General features: G+C 36.0%; 1 pseudogene; it reads right to left on the bottom strand.

Annotated features, from left to right (window-relative positions):
• Positions 1-4,676: 4,676 nt before the first annotated feature.
• Positions 4,677-5,417, bottom strand: LOC133036725 (uncharacterized; annotated as a pseudogene).
• Between the last annotated feature and the right edge of the window lie 2,818 nt (positions 5,418-8,235).

Here is an 8,235-nt window from a genome sequence, read left to right as displayed (position 1 = left end):
ATAGGATGAGCCTGAAAGTAAGGCCTTTGCTTCCTTGTTGCTAAGATTAGGCAATAGGTGAGCTTTTCTATTAATGGGTACTGGCCTTCAGCCTCAATGAGTCATTTGCTGATGTAGTTGACCGAATGCTGGATATTGTTCTCTTCTCTGATCAGTACAACACTTACTCCATGTTCCGTGACAACCAGGTATATTCTTAATTCTTCCCCGTCCAAAGGTTTTGAGAGTACAGGAGGTTTTGCGCTTGAAAGGCTTTTTTTGCATTTCTCCATTCATTCAAATTGCGAATTTCCTCGCAGGATGTTGAAGATGGAACACACTTGTATGTTGACTTTGAAACAAATCTACTGAGTGTGGCAATCTGACCAGTTAAACTTTGAACTTCCTTGGTTTTTGTAGGCGATTTCATATCCAGGAGGGCTTGAATTTTCTCTAGATTGGCTTCAATTGCTTGGGCATTAATGGTAAAGCCTAGAAACTTACCCGAGCCGACTCCAAAGGAACAATTTAGCGGATTGAGTTTCATATTGTATTTCTTGAGGACTTTGAAGCATTCGTCCAGGTCATCTATATGCCCCCAGCCTTCCTGGATTTTACGAGCATGTCATCCACATATACTTCCATATTTTGTCTGATATGGTCTTTAAACATTTTACTTACCGATCATTGGTATGTAGCTCCGACATTCTTCAGACCAAATGGGATGAGTTTATAACAGTACATAGCCATATCTGTTTGGAAACTTGTATGTTCTTAGACTGGTGGATGCATCTTGATTTGATTGTACCCTGAATAGGCGTCCATGAAGCTTAGTATCTCGTGTCTTGCTGTTGCATCCACGAGTTGATCTATTCTTGGAAGTGGACAGCAGTCCTTGGGGCACGCCTATTGAGGTCGGCAAAGTCGATACATACTCACCATTTTTTATTTGGCTTAGGCACTAGTACAGGATTAGCAACCCAGACCGGGTAGAAAGCTTCAATTATGAAGTTGTTGTTGCGCAACTTTTCTACCTCTTGTTTTAAGGCTAGGGCCTGTTCTTTATCTAACAGTCTTCTTTTTTGTTGAAAGGGCCAAAAATTAGGATCAATATTCATGGCGTGTGAAATTATAGAAGGATCGATTCCGACCATATCCTCATGTGACCATGCAAAAATGTCCAGGTTTGCTCTCAGAAATTTTATCAATGCTAATTTTACTTCGAGCATCAAACCTTTTCCAATTTTGAGCTTCCTGGTCAGAACATTTGGGTCGATTCCAATCTCTTCCAGTTCTTCCACTGGCCCAACAATTGTATTTGGTTCCCTAAGTCAGGGATCCACATCTTCGTCCCTGCCTTGGGCGGTTCCCTATTTGGCAATGTCTTTTCCCTTGTCCGACTCTAACTAGAGGATACCTCCTTTCTAGCCTTGGTTAGGGCAAGGTTGTAACATTCCCGTGCAACTTGTTGATTTCCTCTTAGGTACTCGACCCCATTCTTCGTTGGAAACTTAAGGCACGACTGAAATATAGATGTAACATCTTTTAGGTCATATAAGGCTGGTTGACCCAACATAACATTAAAGGCTGATGGAACATCCAATATCCAAAATTGTGCCATTACAATTATGCTCTTCGAAGCTTGCCCAACAGTGAGGGGTAGGCAAATTTGCCCTAGAGGTGCAACACTCTGGCAAGAGAAACTATATACGGGCTAAAGGCAGGGAGTTAAATCATTGAGTTGGAGCCCCATTTTTTCATACGCTGTTTTGAACAAGATATTTGTAGAGGCTCCATTATCTATCATAGTTCGGGCCACTATTTTGTTGGCTATCTGTACTTCCACGACCAACAGATCGTTGTGCGAGAAGTTAACCTTGATAGCATCCTCTTCACTGAACGTTATGGTGGGTTCCCCTACCTGTGGTATTTTTGGTTTCCTTTCTTCAACGGCCAGGACCACTTCTTTTTATTCGGGCATACCTTTCCCAGGCTTTGCCTGAATCTCTAGCTATGTGCGGGCCCCTAATGATGACTTGCAAATGCCCATCTACCGGTGGTGGTAGTAAATCTTGGTTATTGTCTGCCTGGGTGGCCCTCTAGTTTTGATCGACCTTGACATATTTTTGCACGTGCGGATTATTCTTTCTTATCAAAAATTCAATTTCTTGCTTCAAATTGTTGCATTCATTGGTGGCATGGCCATAATCTCCATGAAAACAGCAAAACTTAGACTTGTCCCTCTTTCCTTTTTCATGGGAGCAGGTTTCTTGTACGGAGCTACTGTCTGAGTGGCCATGTAGATGATCTCCAAATCGTCTGTCAAGACAGAGAAAGTAGTGAATTTGGAAGGATTTTCTTTAGGGGGCCTGTTCAGCTTTTCCTGCGAACTTTCCCTTTTTCGCATTGCCTTGCCTGTTGTTGTTAGACCTTTTACCGCCCGAGCTTGAATTGCTTGGGTACTGGGGGTGCTGAACGGATGTTCCAGCAAAGGGAGCTTGTGATTGACCAAGTTTAAGCTTGACTTCTGCTTGCTAAATGGCATCTTCGAGCTTGATGAAACCATCTACGCAATCGAGGAAATCACTCATAGAATCTATTGGTCCATCACTCTTGATATCCTTCCAAAGCTCTCCGAGAACTTCGATGCCTCCCAGTCTTGCGACTAATTTTCCTTCTTCGGTTAACCGTGCCACTTTCGTCGCCTCTGTCATGAATCTACTGATATATGCTCAGAGAGGCTCCCCTGGCCTTTGCTTCACTTTGACCAGGTCTTCTAAATGCAGTGGGAGTTGGCGAGAAGAGGAGAATTGTGCATGGAATTCTGAGGAGAAAGCCTTCTAGGAATTGAACCTTCCCAGTGTAATATCCGCTTTCTTGGGTAATTAATTTATTTTTATACTTTTAGTTTATTTTGTTTGTCAATGGGATAATTTATTACTTTGAATATTTATGAGTTTAGTGGAGTATGGAACTTTTTTAGTGACAATAAAATTTATTATTTTATTATTATTATTAATATTATTTTATTTTGATGGTATGTATAATGCTAGATAAATAATTAAATTATTGGAGATAAATTAATATTTTTATTATTCGTCAATATTATTATAGGTATATTAATAATAATATAGGTAAATATATTATAGTAAATTGTTTAGTTTATTATTATTATTATTATTATTAATGTTATTATTATTATTAGTATTATTAATATTGTATTATTATTATTAGTGATATTATTATTAGTTACGTATGAAATATACGGTATGTATATATATTTATCTTTTTTTAAAATTTTAAGTTGTTGAGGTGGGATTATATTAGGGTTAGGACTATATATAGGATATTTATATGATTTTGTAGGGTTTAAAAGGTTTAGAAACGGGGTGAGAGGCAAAGACAGAGAGAGAGGTTGAGAAACGAAACCGAGTCGTGAAAAAAGTGAAATTTTGGGTTGTTGAGTTTGAAAGTTTTTGGGCTGTCCTAGATTATTTCATTGAGTTTTATTTAAATACGGTTCTTGAAACGGACCCGGATTTCAATGTGTTTAAGCTGTTTCGGAGATCAAAGGAGGTTGTGTTTAAGTTTATGGGACCCCAAAGATCAGTTTTAACGTGAAGAATCAAGCGTTAAGGTCTGAAACGGAATTCACCGTTTTTGGACTCCATTTTTAATGGTGCACCGCCAAGGAAGAAGATAATCAGGTTTAGGCTATTTTGGTTATTTTTCTTGGTTGTTTTGGGATCCTGGATTCATTGGAAGGTTCTTCCAATCAAAAATACACGTCGAAAGCACCCGAAGAAGAGTTTTGCATTCGCTGACACCAAAACCGACGAGAACTTCGGCGACACTCCGTTCAGAGGCTTCTAGAGGATCTTGTTCTCAATAAATAAACTTGGCGAGAGGTTCGAGGGAGAGAAAAGGATATACCTAGCAACTGAGGTAAGAAGAGTGGACATTTGTGCACAGGGTGTTTGTTAAAACATACAACTGTATTATGGGATTGTATTTACATATTTTATTCTATGGTGGATGGTGTTATGCTAATGTTATTAGTGTGTGATAATGATAAGGTTTTTGACTGTTTGTGTAAGAATAGCACTTATAGGATAGGTTTTCTACTGCTGGTGTGAGCATAGCACTGCACGATATATTTTTGGCTGCTTGTATGGGTTTACTTGCAAGTTATCCTATCATGGGTGAGTACAACTTATGATAAGGGATTGCCCTATTGGATGCCGATGTAATGCGATGCTCTAACCTCTGAGCTAAGCGGGCTCGCATAACATAATTGGAATACACATAGGACTTTAGTAAACTCCTGGGATCTTAGCTATTAACTGTTCATTCTTAACTCTTCTAATATAATATTTGGATAGTGAGTTTTTTTATTCAAATGACATTTGAAATTCAAACTTCTTTTTTTGTACTAGTTGATTTTCCTAAGTATAACCTATTAAATTCTAATTTTCTTAATAGAATAATTGAATATTAATACATATTATTAATACATAATAATAAAGATAAGAGCTAATACGAAAAAAAAAAAGAATAAAGAGAATTCCTACTATTATTTCCTATTCTTCTTTTTTTTTTTTTAATTGAAGAAATAATTGGAAAATAAAACAGCAAGTACAAAAATGAGTAATAACCCCCAGTAGAGACTGGTACGATTCAATTCAACATTTTGTTCGTTCGGGTTTGATTGTGTCGTAGCTCTATGATTCGGATTAGGTTTATCGTTGGATGAACTGCATTGCTGATATTGACCCCAAAAAAGAAACGGTAGGTACAGCTAGTCCGTGAACAGCTAACCATCGCACAGTAAAAATTGGATAGGTTCTATCTATAGTCATTTGTGCCTCCTAAAAAGTCTACTAAATTCATCGAGTTGTTCCAAAGAATCAAAGCGGCCTGTCATTAATGGAACTCCTTGTCGGCTCTCTGTAAAATACTTGTTTGGACGGGGACTTCCAAATACATCGTAAGCTAAACCCGTGTTGACGAATAACCAACCCGCAATGAATAGGAAAGGTATAGTAATGCTATGAATGACCCAGTATCGAATACTGGTAATAATATTAGCAAAAGAACGTTCTCCTGTGCTTCCAGACATCTTAAGCTCCGCATATTCTTGTACAGTCAAAGGGGGGTCGACTCCGTAAAAGATGAAATCAGTAAACAGAAATTCACTGAAATCAGATCTTTGTGAGATCGTCAATAGTGTACCAAGGGTTTCTTTAGAGTATACCGAATCAGTATAGCTATCCTTCTTCTGACACAGTAACAAAATTTCCCAATCAGGATTGAAACGAAGTGTTAGAGAATTTCTTTTTTCTTGTTGCGTGTACATGTAGAATTTGTACTATTCAACTATTCAATAGAGTCTTTCTCAAATTCCTGTATCATTACAATTCCTGCAGTAACTGTAGTAGTGCTTGTAAATAAAGAATTTCTAACCATCTTGTTATCCTAAAATGAACCTAAATCGATTAGGTGAAAAAAGAGAGGATAGAGAGTCCCTTGATGAGTCTTACCTTTTTTTCCGAGGTATATATTTTTCTTATTATAATACCTTGTTTGGACTGTATCGTACTATGTATCTTTTGATAACCAAATAAATCCCCTACTCTATTTTCAGTTCAAATTGAATTTTAAATGGCAGAATTTCAAGGATATTTAGAACTAGATAGATCTTGGCAACATGACCTCCTATACCCACTTATCTTTCGGGAGTATATTTATACATTTGTTCATGATCATGGTTTAAATAGAAATAAATCAAATTTGTTGGAAAATGTAGGTTATGACAATAAACCTAGTTTACTAATTGTAAAACGTTTAATTTCTCGAATGTATCAACAGAATCATTTGATTATTTCTGCTAATGATTCAAACCAAAATCCAGTTTTTGGGTACAATTTTTTTTTTCTCAAATGATATCAGAGGGATTTGCAGTCGTTGTGGAAATTCCATTTTCCCTACGATTAGTATCTTCTTTAAAAGGGACAGAATTAGTAAAATATTATAATTTACAATCAATTCATTCAACATTTCCTTTTTTCGAGGAAAAATTCCCCCATTTAAATTATGTATCAGATGTACTAATACCCTACCCCATTCATCTCGAAATCTTAGTTCAAACCCTTCGTTACTGGGTAAAAGATGTCTCTTCTTTGCATTTATTACGGCTTTTTCTTCATGAGTATTATAGTTGGAATAGATTTCGTATTCGTATTCCAAAAAAATCTAATTCGTTTTTTTCAAAAAGTAATCCAAGATTCTTTTTGTTCCTGTATAATTCTTATGTTTGTGAATAAAAACTTTGGGATTGCTAACTAATAACTAACAGACGAAATATATATATAAAGCAACGGAACCATCATAGTATTTTTTTTTAACTACTCAAAAAGGAAGGGTGGTTATTGGATCATTGACCTATGTGAATAGGATAGACCCTATAATTATTTAATTTATTTTCGATTTCTTCGATGTAAGCATCCCCTAAGGTGCTACTAAATGGAAGGATCTTATCTTATTAACGTCCATGAATGATAAATCTAGCATAGATCGAACTGCCGAATCGGAAAAATAGGGTGCTATCATATAGCTTTGTATCGGCTAAGTTCACGAGTTGGAGATAAGCGGACTCGAACCGCTGACATCCGCCACAGGGTAAACCACTGCCTCTCAGGCCCCTGACTGATTCTACCATAGAGGCCAACGATAGACAATAACTCCCCCCCGAACACAGCTTACAACTTTCATCGTACTGTGCTCTCCAAAGAGCAACTCTTCTCAAAATCTCAAAAGGTGCTGAGTTGGAATCCCACTCTAACTAAGGATTCTTGTGGTTCCGGAGGATCTAGCTACAGGATAACCAGGAACGGAGAGCTTTCCCCCCCTTTTCCACCCGACTCTTTGGTCTTAAGAATGCTGGTTTTAAGAATGAGTGATTGCCCTTCTCCGACCCTTACTGCCTAACCTGAAAGCGGACAGCTAAAGTGTTCCAGTTATTGAACAGGGTTCTATAGGAAAAACCCACATACGGCGCAAATTTTTTGTTGCCGTTGGAAATAGTAGGAGTCCTACTTTGATTAATATCGGAACTGGAAGTGGAATAAAAGGTATAATCCATGAATACTGATATGTAGATTCCATAAAAATAAATAAAATTTTTTTATCTTAATTAAATTAATTTTTTCTGATTTATCGGTTATTATTTCTTTTGAAATGAAAGGAATCAGTTAATAAAAAATAAAAATATACAATATATAGAATTTTCTAGTCTAAATGATTCTGAATCTTTTTCAACTCTTTGAAATATTATATTTTCAACTCTTTAAAATATTATATTGAAAAAGTAAGAGGTTAAAATAGGTCAAATGATATGATTCCTTTTTTTTTATTGAAAAAAAAAGAATTGAAAAAAAAAGTACTTAAAATTATATTAATTATATTAAAATATATTAAAATTCACGAATTAAATATTTCATTCTAATTTTTGAATGACAGTTCCAAAAAAACGTACTTCTATATCAAAAAAGCGGATTCGTAAAAATATTTGGAAAAAGAAAGGATATTGGGCAGCATTAAAAGCTTTTTCTTTAGGTAAATCTCTTTCGACAAGAAATTCAAAAAGTTTCTTTTATATGCCAAATAAATAATACAAAATTGGCATAATCTTTGTTGTTCTGACTCGAAAAAAAATAAGCATAATTTTTAATTTACAACTCGAAAACTTCGAAAGACATTAGAAAAAAATTCTTAGAATTATAATAATACTTCACTTTATTTATATATTTATTCCTTTCCTTTTAAAATAGAATAAAAAAACGACAAATTCTATTAGATAGATATCTATAAAAATATATAAAAACTAAAAAAAAAATATATATGTTCAAAGATTTATAAAAGGACAAATTTATATTCTATTTATATTCTTTAATGTTTTATGTTTTGTTTTGAACTGATCAACAACAATATAATATTAAATTCAATTTGTAAAACTAAGAATTCCTTTGTCTACTCTTTTGAATATGCGGAAAAAACCAAAAAAATCGCAATATGGTGCTGGCTGCCCAGGAGGGGTTGCACGTGCAGCCCCAGGAGGCTACAAATCAGCCTTCCGCGCGCGCATGGGGAGAGGAGCAGGGTCTAGCGTGCGGCAAACCCCGGCGCTTGTAGCATAGGCACGGGCGGATGTGCAGGATTCTAGGTGCATATAGACGTGTCACGCGCGCGGATGGGGGC

Source organism: Cannabis sativa, chromosome 4 (assembly GCF_029168945.1).
Source record: "Cannabis sativa cultivar Pink pepper isolate KNU-18-1 chromosome 4, ASM2916894v1, whole genome shotgun sequence".
Lineage (NCBI taxonomy): Eukaryota > Viridiplantae > Streptophyta > Magnoliopsida > Rosales > Cannabaceae > Cannabis > Cannabis sativa.
This window is presented reverse-complemented; position numbering and strand designations above follow the sequence as displayed.